This window comes from Saccopteryx bilineata, chromosome 1 (genome assembly GCF_036850765.1).
Source record: "Saccopteryx bilineata isolate mSacBil1 chromosome 1, mSacBil1_pri_phased_curated, whole genome shotgun sequence".
Lineage (NCBI taxonomy): Eukaryota > Metazoa > Chordata > Mammalia > Chiroptera > Emballonuridae > Saccopteryx > Saccopteryx bilineata.
In genome coordinates this window covers 87,899,572-87,922,664 of record NC_089490.1, presented here as the reverse complement: position 1 = coordinate 87,922,664, position 23,093 = coordinate 87,899,572, and the positions used below count along the sequence as shown (strand labels likewise).

At 54.3% G+C, this 23,093-nt stretch overlaps 1 protein-coding gene across 7 annotated transcripts in view; it reads left to right on the top strand.

The window, feature by feature from the left end:
* The first annotated feature begins 2,570 nt into the window (after positions 1-2,570).
* MGAT3 (beta-1,4-mannosyl-glycoprotein 4-beta-N-acetylglucosaminyltransferase) overlaps positions 2,571-23,093 on the top strand; it is a 31,004-nt gene continuing 10,481 nt past the window's right edge. For 5 of the 7 annotated variants that reach the window (XR_010729114.1, XM_066257617.1, XM_066257609.1 and 2 more), the window contains exon 1: positions 12,750-12,844. The gene's annotated coding sequence lies outside the window, so the exon portion shown is untranslated. Of the gene's footprint in view, positions 2,747-12,749; positions 12,845-21,303; positions 21,392-23,093 lie in introns of those variants that run through there. The other 2 variants (XM_066257579.1, XM_066257568.1) reach the window with 2 other exon arrangements.

Here is a 23,093-nt window from a genome sequence, read left to right as displayed (position 1 = left end):
CATACCCTGAGGACCCCCTGTACTGGGGCCCCCACAAAGATATGAGACCCAAGGAGGAGTTGGGCAATTGAGGTTTATAAGCCTTTCTGAGCTAAGGAATGGAATAGGAGCTTGAGCTTCCAAGGGGAGAAGGCTAAGTCACAGGATAAGAAGAGCAGATGTTTGGTATTTAGATATTTGTCCTGCCTTACAGAAAGATCATTCAAGTAAAAAGTCATTTCTCTTTCTGGGCCAGGTCCCCATCTATATTGTTTTAGGTAATTAAGGGAGAAGTAAAGGTTTTCCTTGAGTCTGCTGGGTCTTGATTGCCTTCCACTCAAAATTGTCCACATGCTCAAAGTGGCACATTTTGGGGAGGTTTGTTCAGAACCACTTTAGGGGCCAGCCTTGAGATTTCTGAGATGCCCAGAACAAATCCACTGGGGGAGACAGACCTGAAACAGTGTTTTTCTCACAGTCTGAGGGATAGCCAAGCTGCTGCAGGAGGCCGTGGAGGGACAGCACATTCTCCAGGGGAAGTCAGGGGCAAGGAAAGCTTTTCTGAGCTGGCCCTTTCCAGATGGCCAAAGTCCCCAGGCAGAGTCATGGAGAATTGGAGGAAAACATGTATGAGCAGTAGTTAGGGTTATGTGGGTGGTAGAAAGAGAAGGACGAAGAGTCGGCTGGAGGAGTAGGTGGGAGAGAAAAGAAGAGGCTGACATTTTGTGGGCAGAATGGATAGGATTTGGGGAGTGTCTGAGTACCTGAAGCAGGTGAGTTGTGGGATGTTACAAAGAGTACAGGGATGTACTTAGAGCAGTACCATCTAGAAATGGTTTTTACATTTTCAAATGTTGGAGAAAGGCAAAAAATAATGTTTTGTGATGTGAAAATTATATGAAATTCACATTTTAGTGTCCATAAATAAAGTTTTATTGGAACACATCCATGATCATTCTTTTATATATTGTCTTGATTTTATGCTACAAAAAGAGTTGAGTAATTGAGACAGAGACCCCATGGGCAGCAAAGCCTAAAATAGTTACAATCTGACCCTTACAGACAATAGTTTGCCCACCCTTGGCTTAGAGGGAGCCTCCAGAGAGACAGGAGAACAGTGGGTGGTGAGGCCGGAGAAAGGATAGCGCCAGGTCATCATGGCCTCCTTCTGCCTTGCCTAGGCACAGAGCTTAATTAAGGAAGTGGGAGCCATCAAAGGTTCAGGGAGAAAGACCTTTTCAGATGAATGGTGGAGAAGGGTCACTCTGGGTGCTTGGCAAGGATGGATGAGAGTAGATAGTGGGCACCTATCAAAGGCCCAGCAAAGACCCAGAATGCCCTTGCAGATATTTGCTGAGACCTTGCCTTGAGGCATCTCCCGACAATGCCTGCTGCACCTTCGCTTATGGCCCACAGTGGCGCTTGGTGTGTACCCAGGATGCCTTGCACACGTAGGCGGAAGTGCCCGATGGATGGATGGAGCCTCCAAAGCGGAAAAAGCCGCGGGAAAGGCAGGAAGTGCGAGGAAGCTGCCTTGGAGTGCCCAGCAAGAGCATGATGGGCCAGAGTGTGAAATGGGCGCTAGGAGAACAGCTGCAGGCGGAGTGGCCCGAGACAAGTCAGCTCAAGAGGTGAGCAGGGAAGGCGGGCTTCCTACTCACCAAGGAGGGAAGCAGGGGTGGGAAGGTCTGTACCTGGGAGCCCAGCGAGGCCTGCACACAGACTTTGGGCATATGCATGCATGGAAGGGATCGGAACGCCAGGCAGGTGAAGGCCAGTGGACCACAGGCGGGTGTACTGCGGCCACCCCCAAGGACACACAGACCTGTGTAGACAGGATAACAGGCCCAGCACAATGCACGCAACACAGTATAAGACCAGGCCTCTGCGCAACGTCACAAATGCGTGTACATGTCATCAAAGCTGCCCAGGGCCAGGCACGCACACAATACAAAATCTAGAGGCTCCTCTGCACACAGTAACAGATGTGTTCACACAATCATGGTCCAGGCACAAGCAGATGTGCACAGCCATGAACACAGGAACAGTCTTGGGAACACACTGTAGGTTACACAGAACAAGGCACACTGCAAAACACAGACCCGGACACGCAGACCCATGCACACGCCAGATGCGCACACTCTCTGACCCGCCCCGCCTTCCATTGCACACACACCACCGCACAGGACGCACCGGGCCGTGGGCTGGCGCACGCACGGTCACAGGCAGGGGCGCGCACACACTCACACATACATTTGATCGCACACGCGGGCGGCGCGGAGCGGCTGCGGCCCAAGACTTCAGTCCGAGACGCCCCAGCCCCGCGCAGCGAACAGAGCCCGGCAGGCGGCGGAGGGGAGGGGGCGCAGTGGGGGCGGGGCGGGGGCTGGAGCCGCCAGAGCCCGGCGAGAGCGGGCACCTCTGCGCGCCGTGCTCGGGCCTCGCCTCAGCACCCCCGCGCGCCTCCCGCGGGGCCCTCCCCCGCGCCGTCCGCTTGCCGGGTCCCCGCTGCGGCCCCGGGGTGCAGCCAGGCGGCCGTGCCGGGCCCGCGGGACGGGGTGGAGGTGGGGGAAAGGGGCGGGGATCGGGGCCGGTTCGGGGCCGCGCCGCCTGCGATGCCGGGCGCCTGCCGCAGCCGCCGCCGCCGGAGCCCGGGATGGGGCGAGAGGCTGCGGCGGACGCCAGCATTTCCCCGCCGGGGGCCCCGGGGGCCGCGGAGCCGCCGCCGCCGCTGCTGCCGCCGTTGCTGAGACCCAGCAGGCGATGGGTGAGTTGACCCTGGCGTCCTGGGGGCCCTCGCTGCAGCCCCTTCATCCCGCACTCCTGGCCCTCCCTCCATCTCTGCGCCGCCTCCTTCGCGCTCGCGGCGTCCCCAGTCACGGCTCTCATTGCCCCCTCCCGGAGCTTGACCTCTGGGGCCGGGGGCGGGAGCATTAGGCCAGGGGGCTGGGTGGGGGGCCGAGATGGGGGAGGGATGCAGGGGTTCTGGCGCCCCCTCCCCCAATCGGCTGCACAGTAGAGCTTTTCCTTGCCCCGGAGGGCAGAGCCTCATCTCTGCGACCCCTCCTTCCCCGGCTCCGGCTTGGGTCGTCACTGAAGCACCCAGCTTGAGCAGTGCTTTGTGCCCTGCGCCCCCCAACAAACCTCCAGCGCGGGGCGGGGCGAGGAATGGGAGGCCTTAGCTCCCGCCTCCCCCCCACCCCCGACCCTGGGCTGCGGCTGCGGCGGTAGAGGCCCAGGCGCCGTCGGGGTGCTGGTCGGGGGCAGGACTGTGATTGCCTTTGGGGACCGAGCAGGGGATGTGGGGAGAGAACCCCAACCGTTGTGGAGAGGCTCCCGCTTTTTCCACTGCATTGCCCACAGCGAGGGAGGGAACCTGGCTGGGGGAGGGCGCTATAAATATCTGCAAACAGTGAGTTCTGGAACCTGGGGTGGAGAGAGGAGCGAGCCTGAGTGTATGGGTGAGGGGGTGCCTGAGCTGGAATGCCAGGAGAAGCAGAGATGGGTCTCAGCCAGTCTTGGTGGCCTGAGGTCAGGTGACTTTCCGAGCTCTGGAAGATGCCCCAGAAGGGGTGTGGGCAGGAACACAACCCCAGTGAGATGCCTCCGTGGTCCCCTAGAACTGGCACTCTCCACAACCCTATAGTCCTGGTACACCAGTCAGCGTCTGCCTTGATGGGGGAGTTATAGGCACTAGTGTGTCACCTCCCGGGACAGTTACTAAAGATCTGGGCATGGGGCCAAGTGTGAGACTGGAGGGAAGAGCAAGACAATTCCTTCTCCTGCCCCCCAGGAGCTGGCAACTCTGTGGAGTCATTAATGCTTCCTAGTGCTAGGGAGAAAAGCACAGCGTGCTAGGGAAGTTTGGAAGAGGGGCTGCCAGCCCAAGGGGGAGAGAGAACTTGCTTGTAGAGATGATCACAGTATGCTGGAAGAGTTTGTTCACTCTATGGAGAACGTGGGAGAGGCATTCTGGTTGAGGGAATGGCCTGAGCAGAAGCAGCCTAGAGATGTGAAAACCTGGTGTGTGCTGAGAGATGGATGGGGGTTGGGGGGTGTCAAGCACTCAAATGGCCAAAATGGGAAGCCAGGTGAAGAGAGGGAAGCCAAGGCTGAAGGAAAGGAGAACCAGGTGGAGGAGAGGGAGAACCAGGTGGAGGAGAGGGAGCTGGCACTCTGTCCTGACAGGGCTGGGGGGGACACTAGCTGATTCAGCTGCCCCCCTTCTGAGGGTCTGCCCAGTGCCCTTGATGTGGTCAGGGCTGCTTGACGAACACTGGTGATCTCTTTTCTGTGGTAGTTGGACCACCTCAAGCAATCATCTTTCTTAGTCTCAGTTTCCATATCTGTCAAATGGGGAGAATCTTTCACACAGTTGTGGAGAGGACTGCATGCGATGATGCAGATAATGCACATAGGGTACCTGGCACCTGAGAAATAGGAAATGACTGGCTGCTGCGTTGGTGTTTTTACCTGTAGAAAGGGACATCGATGCCAGCTGCCTGGCCACTCATTCACTCACTGGGTGTTGGTGAGGATCATGTGAGGGCTGGATGTGACTGGGAGGGAGCTGAAGGCTGGGAGAACTGAGTGTCCACATCCTCCTTCAAGGAGAAGAGGAGAGCAGCAGTGAGCTAGGGACAGGGCAGTCCTCGCAGACAGCCTCCTCTTGCCCCTTTGGGTTTCTACCACCTTCTGGCCACCAGCCATGGCATTCAAGGGACCCTGCTGTGCTCTCCAAGGCCAAAGCCTCTTTGTTCCCCATACTGCATGGTGCATCCCCTCCCAGCCAGCTCTAATCCACCACATGGGGACCAGGGCTCCTTTCCAGAAGTTCCTTCAGACATTCAGGTCAACAAACATGATGTCTTCCTGTGAGGGGCGCTGTGCCAGGTAGCCAGGTGGCGAGAGTGTAGGCCTTGCCTTCAGAAGATTAGAATCCAGTTGGGCAGCAGATATTGCTGGGTACCCACGGTCCACCCAGCTCTGTGCTGTTTGCTTAGGGGCAGAGGGAGAGTCATAATAATTGTGTCATAGGGCAGTCAAATGCAGAAGCTAAAAAGCAAGGATTTCAGATCCAGTGGCCTAGGTTCAAATCCTAGCCCAGCTACTTCTTACTATGTGACTGTGGACTAGTGACTCTGCTTCTCTGTGCCTCAATTTCATTGTTTCTAAAATGGGGATGGTATACACTATTGCTATTTGAACAGCTTGGTTCAGTTTCTGGTGGGTGTTCACTGCCCTCCTTCCAGAATGAATCTCCCTGTTCCCACCCCTGCCTCCTCAGAGACTACACAGTCAGCCCCAATGCATGTGTAGGCCACATTCGTGTTGTCTTCTCCTTCTGTCTGTGAGTCCCCATCGGCAGGGACCTTTCTTTCTATGTACATTACTTGGGCAGGGGGCAGTGGTGTGCTGGCAGCTGTCTGTCTGATGAGCAGTGTTGGCCCATTTCCATACTTTAAATCTTCCCAGCAGGGCCCATTTCAAGCTGAGGACAGCTTAATGATCTCATAATGGGAGCAGGTTCCCACCATCAGGTTCACACCAGCTCAGCACCTAGGCATTCAGTAGGTGCTTAATAAATGATGGTTGAACAAAAAGGAAGGGACTTGGGGAGCTGCCACGCCATACTGTACTGTAGAAGGGTTTGTAGGGCTAGATGTTGGACAGGCTGAGGGTGGGGCTAGAGACCACTCTGAATAAGTATCCGCAGTAGGACTGAGCGCAGAGGGAACAGAGGGCTGGTATTTCCTTCCCTGGAGCTTTATGCCTCTGACCCTGCCTTGCTTTTGCTTTAGATCTTTCTTCTAGGGACTCCCTTTGACCTTGGCCTGGTCTTGGTCTTCTGCACAGAATAGCCTGTTGACCCCAAGCTTTAGCTTAACAGAGCTCTGGGATGTGGTCCAAAGAGGTCCCAAGCCTCAAATTCTATTCCTTTGCTTTTGCTGTTCCCTTTTCTGAATGTTTCTTCCACCCATCTCTTCTTCTGTTCACTGAAACTCTGTCACCCATTAAAAGCCTCCTCCATAATGCCAGCTATTCACCCCAAATCACACCCTTTCTCCCCCTTCTGCTGTTGTCTTCGGCCTTATAGCCCCTCTCATGTGCCTATCCATAAGTAATATTAATAGCTAACATTTATTGCATCTCTACAGCAAACTGTGACAAAAGTACCGTGATAACCCCTTTGCAGATGGGAAAGTGGAGGCACAGTGTCTTGTGAGTGCTGACCTGTCCTTTATATATTAACTCGAGCATCACTCGTGTAAGGAAGCCTGTGTGAGTCCTGGCCTTCTTGCTGTGGGCCCCAGAGCTTGCTTGTTGTCACATGTTCCCACTAGACCAAGCTCCTCAGACCTATAGGAGCTCAGATGAATGAATGAATGAATGAGTCTCAGCCCAAGGGAGCAGCTCTGCTCTTCTGTCTATTCTTTCCCTTTCTCCAGCCCTAGTGGAGGAGACTGACCCTCCAGAGGGCAGCCTCAGGCTATGGCAGGATGGTCACAAGGACCCTGCTTGTCCCATCTCCCAGAAGGGAAATGTGAGGTTTCACGGGGGGCTGAGAGCCTCCCACTGGCTGGAAACAGGCTTGGTAGAAGGGTCATGGAGCATCACGGAGTGGTCTATAATAGGGCCCACAAGGGGGCCCAAGGCCTTACCCATAATCCAGAAGGTTAATAGGGTCCCTGAAATGGAAACTTCCCTGTTGGAATGGAAATTCCTCAGTTATTTTCATCTCTTCTCTAAAAATAAAATTGGAACAATAGGAATCATTTACACACCTAATTACTTTGTTGTTTTAGAAATTTAGAACTTATTTGGCTCAAGACTTTGGTTCCCACTGAAGCGGGCATCCCTGAGGGTATGGGAGGGGCAGGTTGAGGGCCAGGACTAGATGTTAGAGCTGTGTTGACATCGGCCTCAAGGCCTGCTGTCCTCCAGGTGCCCAACTGGCTGCCCAAAGTCCCAGAAGGAGCAGAAGCAGCACAGACCAGTGTCTGAGCTGTGTGGGTGGGTGTGGGGGTGAACAGAGTGGGCTTCCAGATTCTGGTCGACAGACCCGTGATGGATGACTTTCCAGGCTGTTTCCCCCACCTCAACCTCCCAGTTGTAATAATTTGCTGCTATTTATTGAGCACTTTCTATGTGCTAGGCACTGGGCCAAGCCCTTTGTCTGCGTTATACCATGGAAATCTCTTAACTTTCTGAGAGGTACTATTGTTTATCCCTATTCAGCAGTGGGAGGGGTCCTGGGGCCCAGGGCTCAAGGCTGGGAAATGGTAGGGCTGGAATTGTCACAAGTAGGACCCCAGACAGGGCTGTCTATCTAGGTCCCTGTTACTTTTTTCCAGGAGCACCTGCTGCTGCTGTCTCCATTGGGAAATAGGTCCCTGTGGGCTGTGGACAACCACCACCACTAGAGCTTACTTAATGCTCTGGATAAACCCCTAATGGCTGTCCACCTTTTGCTGCCTGGGTGAATCATGGCTGGGAAAGGGGAACGAGGAGAGCTGCTGAAGACAGGGGAAGGGTTGGACTCCCGGGCTGGGCACACAGGCACGTGTGGGGGGCTGGCACCATGCCTGACATGGAGAAAGTATTTGATAAATATATTTAAAATTTTTTTTAATGTTTATTTTATTGATTTTAGAGAGAGAAAGGGAGAGAGGGAGAGAGAGACAGGAACATTAATCTGCTCCTGAATGTCCCCTGACCAGGGATCGAACTGGCAACCTCTGCACTTCGGGACGATGCTCTGGCTACGGCAGTATTTATTTATTTATTTATTATTATTATTATTTTTTACAGAGACAGAGCGAGAGTCAGCGAGGGATAGAGAGGGACAGACAGGAACGGAGAGAGATGAGAAGCATCAATCATCAGTTTTTCGTTGTGGCACTTTAGTTGTTTATCGATTGCTTTCTCATATGTGCCTTGACTGTGGGGCTACAGCAGACCTAGTGACCCCTTGCTTGAGCCAGCGACCTTGGGTCCAAGCTGGTGAGCGCTCAAGCTGGCGACCTCAGGGGTCTTGAACCTGAGTCCTCGGCATCCCAGTCCGATGCTCTATCCACTGCGCCACCACCTGGTCAGGCTAGGGCAGTATTTCTTAAATATTTGTTGAATGGTGATTGTGAGAGTGGCGGATGAGGGCCACTTCTGGAAACAAGGCTGTTTGGCTGGTTTAGGTGGAAGATTCCTGAGGAGATGCTGGTGCTTTCTTCAGCGATTTCATTTCAGTGTTTCCATAGCCCTGGGCAGCCCAGACAGGGGAGGTGACTTGCCAGGGTCATACAGCCAGGAGGTAACTCTTTCAGTCAGAGCCTGCCTGGCTGGCGAAAGCATGAATGAGCCTGTATGGCGCCTGCAGTTCAAAAAGTACTTTCATACCCTTCTTCTCACACAGTTCTCACGTGACACAGAGGTGCGGCTCTTCTCTTTTACCTGTGCCTGTGTCCCGGGTCAGAAGACCGGCCCTGGAGGGCACCCTACATCGATCGGTAGGGGGCGGAGGTCGGAGGAGATCCTTTGCCCAGGCTGGGGAGAGACATACCTGAAGCAGCCAATGTTGGGGAACCCACATAGCCAATGGGGACAGAGCCAGGCCTGAGCTCAGGCTGGTACGTGATTTGACCCCATCTGGTCCTCAGAACAGCCCAGGACAGTCTTTGGTCTCCAAGCCAAGGCCTGCAGAGTGCAGGTAACGGGACCAAGGTCACAGCGCACTCGCCCAAGGTGAAGACCAGAGAGTGTGACTCTGCTACTGCCGGAGGCTCAGGGGTGCCTGGCAAATGGGTTTTGGCTACTCAGAATGACCACCATTAGAGTCACTACACAACAAGGGATTGGCCCTAAAGACCCCCTTCTAGGGACTGTCCAGGGACCTGGCCCCCTCAGGCTGGTCTGAGGCCTGGCATGTCACTGCTGTCAGAAGTGTTTGGGACCTTCTGAGCATGGGCCATGGGCTTGTATCCACCACTGGGGGGAAATGTTACAGAAACCCTGGCCACTCCCTCTAGGCACTGGTATGTGGGGAGAGGTGATGCACCAGCACCCCCACTTGGACTAGAATTTCAGGTGCTGACTTTCCTCTTGGACCTTTGCAGAAGCTGTTCCTTTGTCCAGAAAATACCCTTTCCTCCTCTCCTGGTTCATCCTTTAACCCTTTGAGTAGTGAGTTTTTTTCATGCTTGCTGACCCCTGAGAGTGAGTTTTGTTTTTTTTTTAATGAAATTAGTTCCAGTTCCAGTTTTTTGTTTTTTTGTGTGTGTGTGTATTTTCTGAAGCTGGAAACGGGAGGCAGTCAGACAGACTCCCGTATGTGCCCGACCAGGATCCACCCGGCATGCCCACCAGGGGGCAATGCTCTGCTCATCTGGGGCGTTGCTCTGTTGCAACCAGAGCCATTCTAGCACCTGAGGCATAGGCCATAGAGCCATCCTCAGCACCTGGGCCAACTTTGCTCCAATAGAGCCTTGGCTGCGGGAGGGGAAGAGAGAGACAGAGAGGAAGGAGAGGGGGAGGGGTGGAGAAGCAGATGGCTGGGATTCTCCTGTGTGCCCTGGCCGGGAATCGAACCTGGGACTCCTGCACGCCAGGCCAACGCTCTACCACTGAGCCAACCGGCCAGGGCCTTCCAGTTCCAGTTTTATTAACTTAAAATCTTGTTTGTTTGATAACCAATTTATGGCCTGACCTGTGGTGGCGCAGTGGATAAAGCGTCGACCTGGAAATGCTGAGGTCGCCGGTTCGAAACCCTGGGCTTGCCTGGTCAAGGCACATATGGGAGTTGATGCTTCCAGCTCCTCCCCCTTCTCTCTCTCTGTCTCTCCTCTCTGTCTCTCCCTCTCCTCTCTAAAAATGAATAATAATAAAAAAATTAAAAAAAAAAAGATAACCAATTTATGGAAACAAGAAGAACATGCATTTGCCTTTTTTTTTAAATGTTGCCTTACACATTTTAAAAATACATCGATCATACTCTGGATGGTCAGGAGGCATGAGGACGTGCATGAACGTTTGTACTTCTCAAAGGTTTTAAGACACCTCCAGGTAGCCATGCTGATGCCCACCCTAAAGGGGATTCTGTCTGGCACCATGGGATAGTGGGAACCTTGTGGGCAGGGAAGGTCTGTTGAAGGCTTGGTAGGACATACCAGTGGAGTGAAGAGAGGACCCGGTCAGGAGGACGTGGGTGGAGGTCACTCAGGCCACCAGTTGAGCTTACCCTGCCATTCCTTCTGTCTGGATGACAAAGGGATAGAGTTCTGGAAAAGACCAAGGGACCTCCTGGTGCGGCTCTTAGAAGCAACTCTATGGTGCAGCCCAGCCCAGGAGACTGTCCTGTCACCTCAGCCTAGGGAAGGGGCCAGGCTGGTCGCCTGAGGCCCTGTGGCCAGCTGAAGCCACCCATTGCACAAAGGGAATGTTGACGTCTGGGGCACTTGGGACTGCCCCAGAGTGTCATGGAGAGTGGCTGTGGGTCCCCTTTGTGATATGTAGGAGGAGAGCTTGGGGCCGTGGGACCGCACTACACCCCTACTCCTGTCCCAAGTTGGAGCCTTCCTTAACACATCCAGGTCAGGTCTGTGGAGATGGGAAGAGCCGAAAGAGCAAAGTCCCCAGGCTTCAGGTCGGCAGTTTGGTCCTGCAGAGTGGAGGACAATGCTCCTTAGAGAAAATGCATGTTGTCCAAAAGCTGGCAAGAAATCCATGTCGATGATTCATTCCAGCAAAAGGAGGCACTGGAAAAAAGCCTGTGACCAGAATGTTAGCCCGAGAGGTGGCAGAATGGTGTGTGAGATTGTCCTAGTTCTTTCACTATGATTTCCAGATTTTCTAGACTGTATGATAAACTTTATATATATAAAATTTATTTGTTGATTTTAGATAGAAAAGAAGGGAGAGAGAGAGGGAAAAAAAAACATCAACCTGTTATTCCACCTATATATGCATTCATTGGTTGATTCTTGTATGTGTCTTGACTGGGGATTAAATCCACAACCTTGGCGCGTTGGGACAATGCTCCAACCAACTGAGCCTCCACTGGCGAGCTGGATCCTCCCCACAGGAGCTCATGGCTGTGAGCCTGGCACACAGTAGGTACTCAACAAGTCACTGCTAGTGCAGGAATGAGCCTGAACTCCGGCTCTGCCACCCCAGCTCTGGGATCCCAGGAAGAAGTGCCTACAGCCCTTCTCCCAGACTATTTGCTGACACAAAAAAGGGGAGGCTGGTAAGACCCATCCGCAGGATCCTCAGAGGGACCTGAGGAGGTGACAAGGCTACACTTGGCCCAGGGCTTGTTGCTGCTGTTTTGTTTTTGCTCACCTTCCCCACAGTCAGTGGGATGTTTGAGCACAGGGAGCCTGTTTTGAAACACTGGGTGCAGCACATGGGAAGGACTAAGTAATTAACACAATCAGAACAGATTGGTAGTTCTCATGATATATAAAAAAATTTTTTTATTGATTGGTTTTTTTTTTTTAGAGAGAGAGGAAAGGGAGGGCAGAGCATGAGAGGAAGAGGAACATCGGTCTGCCACTGCATGTGCCCTGACTGGAGATCGCACTGGCAACCTCTGTCTTTTAGGGTGCTGCTCTAAGTAACGGAGCTATCCGGCCAGGGTGGTCACTTTCATGATGTTAAGGAGCAGGGGCCCAGTGCCTGCAGCCCTGTGTTGTGTTTCCTGCCACTTGGTGAGGCTACTGAGTGTCCCCTGTGGAGACAGTCAGGTCCTGACCCAAAGGGGCTGGTGTCCTGGCAGGCAAGGGTGGAGGGAGAGTAACTGGGTAGGTAGGGAAAGAGAAAGGGGTCATTGTTCCAGCTCCTAGTGGAGGCTCGCCAGGTGCCCAGAGCAGCAGAGTCAACCAGCTGTGCACCTGCCCCATCCAGACAGCTCCCAGCAGGAGGTTAGTTGTGGTACTCAGGTTTCCCAGATTCAGGAGCTGCAGACTCTGGGCCAAGTGTAGCCTGGTCACCTCCTCAGGTCCTTCTGAGGATCCTGCGGATGGGTCTTACCAGCCTCCCCTTTTTTGTGTCAGCAAATGGTCTGGGAGAAGGTCAAGTTCTTTCCTGGGATCCCAGAGCTGAGGTGGCAGAGCCGGAGTTCAGGCTCATTCCTGCACTAGCAGTGACTTGTTGAGTACCTACTGTGTGCCAGGCTCACAGCCATGAGCTCCTGTGGGGCGGATCCTAACCCACTTGGATCTGTTGCTTCATTTTCCATTCTCTTCCTTCCCATACCTCCCCCTGGCCATCCGCCATCATTTTGCTCAGAGCACTCTGAAGGCTGGAGTCATTTCCTGTCTCCCCTGTCTATCACCCCCACCCCCACTGGAAAGGACCCTGAGAATTCATGGAGATGAACCAGCTCTTTTGGGGATGTGAGCCCGGATCACACTGTAGGCATAACTAGGACCTGAGGGCACTTTTCCAAGCCCCAGATAAGGCCTGAGAGTCCAGCAGCATTTACTGAAAGGTACAGTAAATGTGGATTTGGGGGAGGATCATTAATTCATTCAATAAACTGAGGTTTGTTTCAGGCTGGGGCTGAGTAGATGGAGGAGAGTAGGCAGCACAGCCTCCATGTGGGGTGAGGTATGCTGCAAGGCAGGCCAGAGTCTTTCCAAAGATAGGGTCAGGGAGCCTTGGAGGAGGTGTAGTTCAGCTGAGCCCTCCTGAGACAGGCCTGGGGACAGGGGTGTAAGATTACACACCAACTTCAAGCCTCCTAGAGGATGTGGACTTTATCCGGAGGGCAGTGGCTCCAAGGTGGGAGGGGCAGCGTCAGGTGTGGCTTTTATGTGGCTCATGGAGACCAGGCTGGGAGCTCTATATGGAAGCTGCTGCTGTTGTCCACGTGAGTGTTGATCATGGTGCAACTAGCACGGGACAGTGGCACTGGAAGAGGGGTGGGATTTGGGAAGCATAGGACATAGAATAGACAGGGCTTGATGATAGGTGTGTGGGGTCAGCAAGAGGGAGGCTCCTGGCATGGGTGGCTGGGGGGATGGTCACATCACTGACGAGGCCCAAAAGGAGGAATTCCAACACTGAGAATTCCAAAGTTGTCCAAGCATCCCTGGGAGTCAGGCTCCGGTCATGGGTTGTCAGCACAGCTTGTTGGGAAACTATTGGAGTAATTTCTCTGCACCTTGTTTTGCAGCGGAGAGGGTCCCAGGCAGGGTGGAAGCTGACCAGAACGCAGGCCCCAGCCTTCCCTGTGGCCTGGCCCAGGTCTCACTGGGTCTGTTCCTCTCTCCCTTACCCCCGCTAATGCTCAGGCCTCTCAGTACAAGTGTACCCACACCTGCCACCCTGTACACATGGCAAGTGCCCGTGGGATCACCACCCCACTCCTACTGCCTAGATATGTGGGGACCAACCTTTGTCCCCACTCTGCCTGGGGCATCCCTTACCCCCCTGCCCCACAGTGCAAGGCATGGAACAAAGCCTCCTAGCCTTAAGCTTGATTCTGTAGCCCTGTGCAAGGGAAGACCCCATGAGGACAGAGGAGGGGTGGGGCTGGCTCTCCCTTCCCATCCCCCACCCTGAGGCCTTCTGCATTGGAGATGGAGCTGAGGCTCTGCACTGAAGTGGCCCTTTGTATATTGTCTCTGGAAGGACAGGCAAGCCCAGAGGGAGGGCTGGCACTGCCGGGGCTGCTTGGGCAGGACAGTGCTGATCTCAGCTGGGCTGAGGGCATGGCGCTTTCTTGGGGCTGCTGGAGCAAGGGAGAGCCCCTGCTACGTGTGGGCATACACTGGCCAGGCTTGCAGGGCCCCCACACCCCCAGACCAGACGGTACTTGTTACTCAGAATCTGTCATTGGCTCTCAAAAAGAGTTCCGTTGTCATTTAGCAGCTGTTTGTGGAGCTCTGCATCCAGACTAGGCTTTGTCTTAAGGGGTGGGAGCAGCAGTGACCGGTAACCAAGGCCCACAGTGACCCTGCTCTCCTATTGTTGACATTCCAAGTGAGCAGGGTGTGGGTGGGGAGACAGACCACTAACACATAAACAAGGAGACAGACAGCTTCCGTAGTGGGGAGTGCTGCGGAGCAGATGACCTGGCGAGGGGAAGGCCGCTTTAGCTGGCCGGTCAGTAAGGCCTCTCTGAGGAGGTGGTCAGCATGTGGAGATCTGAGGGAAGAGCATTCTAGGTGGAAGAAACAGCCAGTGCGAGGACCCTGAGACAGGTGGACCTGGGGTGGAGGGACAGAAAGGTAGGGATTGTGGCTGGAGCTGAGCTGACAAGGGAGGTGAGGTCAGCAAGGAGGCAGGGACCAGGTTGGCAGGGCCTGTGGACACAGAACTTTAGATTTCATTCTGAGTGTGTGGGGGGAGGGTACGGGGGGGTTACAGGAGGGTGTTGAGCATGGCCTGATGGGAACTTTGCGGTGACAGAATTTGTGAGGCCCTGTGTCAAATGAAAAGGCAGGGATTCTCATTCAAAAATTAAGAATTTTAAGGCAGAATTTTTTAAAATGGAGAGGCAGGAAGGAGGCCAGTGAGGAGGATAGGGGTTAGGGCCTGGGGGCTCCTTGGAGGGAGGTGCCGACAGGCCTTGCAGCAAGCACCCTCCTCAACCAGGCACAGGGTGAGGCGGTGGGGCGGGGGTGCACCAGTCTCACTCAGCTCAAGAGCTCAGAGGCTGGTCTATGTCAAGACTCTGGATGTTACCCCAGTTATTCCTCATGGATGAGGGGCTGAGATGGTCCCACATTGAGGACGGGAACTCTGAGCCTGGGGATATTAAGTGACCAGATCACACAGGGGGTTGAGGAGGGGCCGGGAAAGATTTGAATCCAGCTCCCTTTGAGTTCAGATTCCAAAGAGCTGCTGTCTCATCTCAGTGCCCTCCCCTCTGCCCCCTGAGAGATTGGCGCTGAAAGGGCATCCCACACAGCAGGCCCAGAAACAAATTTCTGCTCTGAGAAGGCACTGGCTCTGGCTTCACTGGCCTTGCTTTTCCTCAGTCAGCCTGGGAGGTGTGGAGTCCTGATCGCCATCCTAGGGATGTGGAAACAGGCAGGACAGAGCTGGTCTCAGCCTGCAGCCCCCTGGACTTGTCTGCTCGCTGCCTTCCCTTCTCTGGGCAGGGCAAGGTGGGTTATTTGGGCTGGAGGCCGAGTGGCTGCGAGGTGCAGGAACCTCTGTGTTCCATAAGGACGGGAGTGATAAGTCTGCATGGGGCTTGGTCAACATTTGTCCAAGGACTGGTTGCACGTTTCTATTTATGAATTGGAAAAAGCTAGTTTCTCCTTTCTCTAATCAGAAGCTCTGTTAATGATTAATCATTTGCTCAATTATTATAGGCTTGAGCTGCTTTTTCAGCTGTTCTGACCACACCCTGGCTGGACCCTGGTCTCTCTCTTCTTCCTTCCTTCTCCCTCCTGGCACTCACCTTCCCCCACCCCCCTGCCATCGGTCCCAGCCAGGCTCTCCCTCCAGAAATGACCAGACCCCTGTGCCCTTGGGGAGTTTCCCCATGACTGGTGTCCTCTCAGCTGCCCCCACTTGGGCCTTCAGCAACCCTACTAGGTGGGCGTTATCCGATCTGACGGCTGGAGGCACAGAGGCACAGAGGGCAGTGGTAGATCCTTCATCCATTCACTGGATGTTCACCTCTCTGTAGTCCAATGCGTGGCCGGCTTGGGGAGCAGAACTCAGGCACTCACAGCCTTCAGGGCAGACAGGTAGGCCAACTGGAAGCTTCTCGCCAGGCTGATGGGGGTCTCCTGAGCTGGCTGGGTTGAGAGCGGCCACCCAGGGGAGACAAGGGCTAAGTTGGTCTCTGAAGGTGGGAGGAGACCTTGGGACAACATGTTTAAAGGTGCTCAAGCACGCCCCCCCCCCCCCGCCAGGAACACGAATGCTTGCAGATCCACCACCCAACCCTCTTCTGAGCCAGATTTATGCCTTCACCCTCCTGAGAGAACCCTGAAGAGGGTAATTCCAAGCACAGAATGAATGCCTTGCTAATGGTGAGCCTCGGCTCAACCCAGGTAGTGCAAGAGCTGTTTGGGAGTCTCCTATGGGCACTCCAATTTCTCATCCTTGATCAGCCACACATCCTGACTGCGCCCACCCACAAGGCTGCTGAGTACCGGGCCCACGTGCAGGAGGACAGCTCCTGTTCTCTGAGGGCAGAATCAGGATTCAGACCCAGGTCTCCCTGCCCCCGCTTTGTTCAAGACACTGGGCAAGTTCTTTCACGTGTACCTTGTTCCTCTGTTTCCCATCTGTGTTCTACTGAAAATGTCCAGTAACCCACTGAGATTGAGGGCACAGTTCAGGGTGGGCTGCCCAGAGAAGGAGCGTGCGAGGCTCCGAGGGGAGATAGGCACGTGGTTCACTGAGCACTGGGCACTGACGGCTCTCACCTGTAGACAGAAACCTCGATGTTCCCCCTGCCCGAGCACCCGGCATTGAGGAGCGGCTGCAGCAGGGTGGGGAGCCTCGCACTGTTGCTTGGTAACCCTTTTATACAAACAAGGAGACTGAAGCCCAGAGAGGTTAGGCGACTCAGCTGGGAAGAGACAGAGCTGGGAAACTGGCCCAGGAAAGGGCAGCACTGGCACCAGGCCAGAAAGGTCAGTTTCTCATGTAGTCACCTAATTGCTGTCTCACTGGCCCTGGGGTGCAGGGGGCAGCCTCCAGGGAGGAAACAACTGCCATTGAGCCATAAAAGTCAGGCACCGGGTTGCAGTGGCTGAGATGGGACACTGCCTCACCTGTGGGCTGCGATCCTGGGGCCTGAGGCACGCACGTTCCAAGTCAGGTGAGGGGATGGTAAGTGGGCTGGAGGGGCCCAGGGAGGAGCCAAGCTGGACTGAGGCAAGGTGGAATGGTGGGGAACAGGAAGCCGTAGGGTTGGGTCCAGAACGCTGCTGCCACTTGCACGGCGAGCCAGGGGTGGGCCAGGCTGGTCACTTGGACTCTGTCATAGTGATGGGGGCTGATGGGAGGATAAAATTAGGGAAGGGAGCTAAAGGCTTCAGAGCATTCTCCAGATGCGGCTCAAGGATAAACCTCAGAGTGCCCCCCGCCCTGCCGTGGGTGTGAGGTTGGGGTGTCCCCAGGCCATGCAGCCCGGCCCTGCTGGCTAGAGGCTAGGGTCAGGCAAACAGGAGGCCAACAGAAACTCCCAGGGTGGTGGGTCCAGCCAGTGTGGGACCCTCCCTTGCTCATCTTCAAGTTCCTAGCCAGCAGGGCTGGGGAAATATCATGGAGCAGGAGATGGGTGGAAGTTGAGGAACAGGAGGGTATGGACAAGAGGGGCAGTACAGATGGGTAGGGGGCAGCCTGGCATGGGGGTCTGCAGTGCAGAGCAGGGACTAGATCCCTGAGGGGCTTCAGGCCCCATAGCCTCCTGCATTCTAACCTTACATCAGAGGGTTTTTTTACTTTTTAGAGCACCCCACCCTCTTTAAGCTACTGGAGAGCCTGCACAGAATCCTGTCCAGGGTGATCTGTTTCTGCTGGAGTTCAGGGGGGTTTGGAAAGGGGCTCTGGGCTCCCTCAGCCTTTCATAGATCCTGGGCATTGAGAGATGTGGTTGTAAACACTGTGCCACAGCCTCACAGAGTGCAGCCTGGGTGGAGAGGGGAGCGTTGTGCAGAGGGGTTTGCTTGGTGGAGCTCTCCAGGGCACCTGCAAAATGGAGGCCTGCTGGTTCCTACTGGGGCTGGAGCAGAGGTGAGAGGGACCCTTGCCTCCGGCAAGACTGAAGGGGGCAGCCTAGACCTTGCGCTGAGATGCTGAGTGAGGCCCCCCAGCAGTGGCGTCTGGATGTGAGTCCTGCTGCCTGCTGGGTCTCAGGCAGGTCCCTCAACTCCCGTGTCTGTCTCCTCACTGCCCAGTCACTGCGAGGATAAATGGAGGAAGGCAAGTGCACACAGCACCTGGCACCCGGGAGCACTCAATAAGTGCCAGCTGCTAAGAAGAAGGTAATGCTGATAGAGGCACCATCTCCTGGGAAGAATGTTCCAGGCCCATTGGTCCCCAGCCTTGCCCAACTAGAGGGTTTACCTGCATCAGGAAGGCAGACCCAGCAGAGTGGCTATTGAGATGAGTGGCCAGGCTTGTGCCCGGGCATACAGGGTGGCATCCTTGCCACCCTGTATGCCCCTCACCAGACTCAGGACACCCCCCCTTTGCTGCATGGCACTGGGGGTTCTTGACACACAGGCCTCTGTGTCCTTGGCCTGCTGCCTGGGGTGCTTTCCCCACTCTCTGCAGTGGCTCCTGCTGGACCTTGGGTCTTGATTGAAAAGTCCTCTCCTTGGAAGCCCTCCCTGACACCTGGCTAGTTTTCTCATTTGTCTTTCATCCCTCCACTGAACTGAGCTCTGTGAGGACCTCACCCACCCACCTGGCTCCCTGCTGCACCACAGCTCCAAGCCCAGATCTGTTCTCCCCACCCACCACAGAGCCCTATCAGTTCCCCACTCCACTCGTCCTCTTGCTGGTCTGGGATGGCAAGTGGCCCCCTAGGACTGTGTCCTTCTGCTCCCTCTCTCTATCGTCCAGTATCTAATGAGCACCTCAGCAACAGCTCAGCACTGTCCTCTACTCTTCCTTGTGTCATCCCCTGTCCCCCCACCCCACCCCCAGCCCGCACCACAGCCGTGCTCTGGAGTGTCCTCCTCTCAGCCTCTCCCACTGTCTCTTCCCACATGCTGAGACTGGTGCAGTGGACCCGGCCCCTACCTCTCTTCTCCCCAGTCCAGCCTAAACCTACTCTGTCCAATTCAGTAGCCATGAGCTGCATGTGGCTATTAAAACTGACATTTTATTTAAATTGTAAGTTCTTCAGTTGCCCCAATTTCAAGTGCTTAGTAGCTACATGCGGTGAGTGGCTGGTGGATTGGCCAGCACAGGCCTTGAGTTTCCACCATCAAAAAGACATGTTTATTGCCCTGGCTGAATAGCTCAGTTGGTTGGAGCATTGTCCTGATGTACCAGAGTTGCGGATTCGATCCCCAGTTGGGACACACAAGAGTCAATCAATGAATGCATAAATACATGGAACAACAAATCAATGTTTTTCTCTCAAATCAATTAAAAAAAATAAGAGCGTGTTATTGGACACTTTTGGAAGATAACAAACTTGCCACCCACAGGCACAGGCTGATGCTATTGTCCCAGAGTCTTCAGTGGCTTCAAGGCCAGCCTCACCGGCACCTGGCCCCAGCCCCTCTAAGTGGAAGCTGTGTGGGTCTCAAGCCCTGGAGAACTGGCTTTGTAGAGGATATCAGAGGAATGCTCTACAAGTGGTATTACCCTCTGAGCCTCAGTTTCCTCATCTGTAAAATGTGGATAATACTTTCTACCTCCAAGGATGGTTGTGAGGGTCAAGTATATGACCCCCCCCAACAGCTGGCACATATTTAAGCATGTAATAAGTGGTGACAGTTGCGTTAGCATGAATAAGGCAAGATGGGGACAGATCGAGAGAGGCCAAGATCACAACAGCTGTGAGCCTCAATGCTGTACGGTGGAGCCACTGCAGGCTGTAAGCTCGGCTACCCCATTGGCTGGTACCTGAGGATGACTCATCTGTTCAGCCTACAGTGCTGTCCATAGAACATTCTGGCATGGTGGGAATGTTCTCCATCCCCATTGCCCACGGGCTTTTGGGGGCCAGAAGCTGATGTCCTGGGTGGGCCAATGACTGGTAGGGAAAGGGAAGGCAGCCCCAGGGAGCAAGAACAGGTTCCAGCCTTGGAAATCAACGTTCCCAGATACATGTCTGCCCTCCATGGTAGCTGGCAGAAGCTGGGATTGCATGGAGGGACTTGGAAGATGGAGAGGGAAAAGGTGGATAGGGAGCTGGTTGTGGAGGCGGGGGAGAGGTAGGGTTCACCATGGAAAGGGCTTCTGGGCGTGGGCATTCGACTGAGCATTCTGCACCCCCACCCTGAAGCTGAGCCAGCAGAGAAAGTGGGGCCTAGACCCTGTGCCCAGGCAAGTTGGGTATTCTGGTGGCATAGGTACCCTGTCTTCCTCCCATGGTGCCTGGCTAGTCCCAGAATTTGTTTCCAGTGTAGCTGTGCCTCTCCCCTCTGGGCCTTGGTTTCCTTATCTAGCTGTGATAGCTGCTGCTTCATGGTGAACAAAGTTTGCTAGGACTTTGGTCACCTGGAACAGGAGGAGTCCTTGCTTTGGGGTGCACCAAGGAGACAGAATCCCTGGTACACCAGGTCCTCCCTCAGCCAGGCTGTTTGTGTTTAGCTGAGGCAGGACCCCAAAATCTGCAGTCCTGCTGGGCCTGCAGCAAGTCAGCAAGTGCAGGATGCCTGGGGGAGGAGTGTCTGTTTCCATCTGTTTCATTTACATTAGTCCTATGTGGCTAACCAAGTACCTTAACCTCCCTAAGCCCCCATTTCCTCATCTACAAAGTGGAGACAAATGTAAGTTCCTCCAGGATTGGCTATTGGCCCCTAATTTCTCTCCCACCACAGCACCTGGTATACAGAAAGTTCTCAGTAAATGTCCACCAGTAGCCTGGACAATGCACTGGCTGTAGAGTGACCCCTGCCTCTAGGCTTGATCTTTGGAGCCCTGCCTGCTGGATATGAACCAAAGGAATGAATAAAACAATGAGGAGGGAAGAAATAAACACAGCATCAGTTTCATAGATCTTGCTAGAACTCTGGGCTCTGTGGTGTTTTTAGCCACCTCCTCTGTCCATCTCGTGATGTGGAATCATGGACCCTCATGTTGGAAGGACCCTTATTTGGTCCTGGTGGCAGAGGGAGTATAGAAGTCATGGTCACTGTCTTCTGATCCCTGGTATGCTGACTTGCTCAGCTTAACTTCAAGAAAGGGTATGGACGCAATAGCAGAGGTTCCAGGTAGGCTGATTCAGGCCAACAAAAGAACTTCCAGTAGCCTATAGGCTTGGAATGGGCAGTTCTGAAAATTGGACAAGCATAAGTCAGATGGGCATTTGGCAGGGACACTGGCCTGGGGCAAAGGTTTGGACAATATGCTTTCTTGAGCTCCCTTCAGACCCCGGGAGAGGAGCTGAACCCTCCATGGAGCTCCAGATTCCTCAGGTTCTGGCTGGCCTTGGAAAGCCCAGTAAATCACTGAGAAATGCCCTGGAAGGTGGTAGGTGCCTGTTGGTGGCACATAGCCCTGCAGCTGCTGAATCCTTCAACAAAGCTGGCCGGGAACCAGACCTGCATGTTCACTTGGGTCATCTGGCAGGAAACCCAAATGGAAGGAAAGAAACAGGCAGTTTGAGAGCATCTACCAAGTGTCAAGCTCCGTGTAGGGTTTGACATCTCGGCTCATCTAGCTCTCCCACAGGACTACAAAGGAGAGATGACATCTTCCTTCTTCTTCTGAAGACTGAGGCCCAGAAAGTCTATGTAACTTGCTTAAGGATACACAGCTAGTAAGTTATAATACTGGGATTTAAACCAAATCCTTCTGACTTCAAGTGACACTGGGAGCCAATATTTACTGATCACCTACTGTATGCTTAGGCCCGGTTACTAGCTCTTAGCATGGATGAACTAATTTGATTCTTACAATAATCCTATTAGACAGGGAATGTTATACCTCCACTTTATTTAGAAGAGGAACTGAGGCATGGAGAGGTGGAGTAACTTGCCAAGGCCAGCAGCAGTGTTCAGATCTGACATCGTAACCACTGGCCTACTCTGTGTCTTGGGAGCTGCTGATCATGGCAGGGTTGCCTGCAAAGATGCACCCCCTGCCTTCCTCACAGAGGTGGGCAGAGCCCTCAGGTCACATGGAGCAGGATTGAGATGGTGTGGAAGGTAAGCACAGGGAGGTGGACTTCAGCTCAAAGTCCAGATGCCCTTTCAAGAAGAACTCTTTGAGAGGCGGTGAAGGTGCTTCCAGGTTGGGGGTGTTAAATGAGCAAATTCTTGCCCAGGAGTAGAGCCTGAGGGTAGCAGGCTGACCTCCAAGATTTCCCCCATTGACAGAGTGCCCTGAGCACCTTCTAGGGGCTGGACCTGTTTGCTGCTGGACACAGACCACAGCTGTCCCCCTCTCCCAGTTGGAGGAATTGAGTTCCCCAACGTCTGTCCCAGAGCTGAGGACACCAGGAAGGGGGTCAGAAGTTGGCCAACATGTGAAGTGGCCATTAGAACATGAGCCACTAGCCTGACCAGGTGGTGGCGCAGTGGATAGAGCGTCGGACTGGGATGCGGAAGGACCCAGGTTCGAGACCCCGAGGTCGCTGGCTTGAGCACGGGCTCATCTGGCTTGAGCAAAGAGCTCACCAGCTTGGACCCAAGGTCGCTGGCTCCAGCAGGGGGTTACTCAGACTGCTGAAGGCCCGCGATCAAGGCACATATGAGAAAGCAATCAATGAACAACTAAGAAGTTGCAACGAGAAACTGATGATTGATGCTTCTCATCTCTCTCCGTTCCTGTCTGTCTGTCCCTGTCTATCTCTGCCTCTGTAAAAAAAAAAAAAAAAAAAGAACATGAGCCACTGAACCATGGAGAAGGCTGGCAGAGACCAGGGTGAGGCCACCTGATGGCACCCCCAGGGTTGAGCTAGGACCCTGGTCAGCGCAGGTGATCTCAGGACCACGGATAGCTCCATGGGAGCTGCCTGCCACCCCCGTGACAGCTGTCATGGTTGTCTGCACCCCGGAGGCTGCTGCCCTCCTGGCCAACTCCACAGTCACAGCCAGCAGCCTCTAGTGAGCACCTGTCTTCTGTCTGGCCAGGAGCCCCCACTGGACTCACCTTGAGCCCCAACCCTGAGGTCATGGCTGTGTTGTGGGGTTTGGGCTCATCTGCTTCCTCCCTCATTCCATTAGTCTTCCAAGCAGAGCCCAAGGGTAGAAGTGGGAAGAGTGAGGAAAGGAAGAAAATATTCTCAGCCGGGACCTGCCAGGTGGGGCGTAATCATGGCTGGTTGTGAGGCTGAGTCAACACAGGAGGAGGAGGAGGCCCAGGGTGGGTGTCCTGCTGCCATCCCAGGTCAGGGTCAGCCTCAGCCTCTTTCATCCATGATTATCTGGCTACCAGGAAGTACCTGGCCCATTGCTCACCACCTTCATACACTCAATGGGAGACCCAGCCCCTGGGGCTGGGTACAACTAATGGAATAT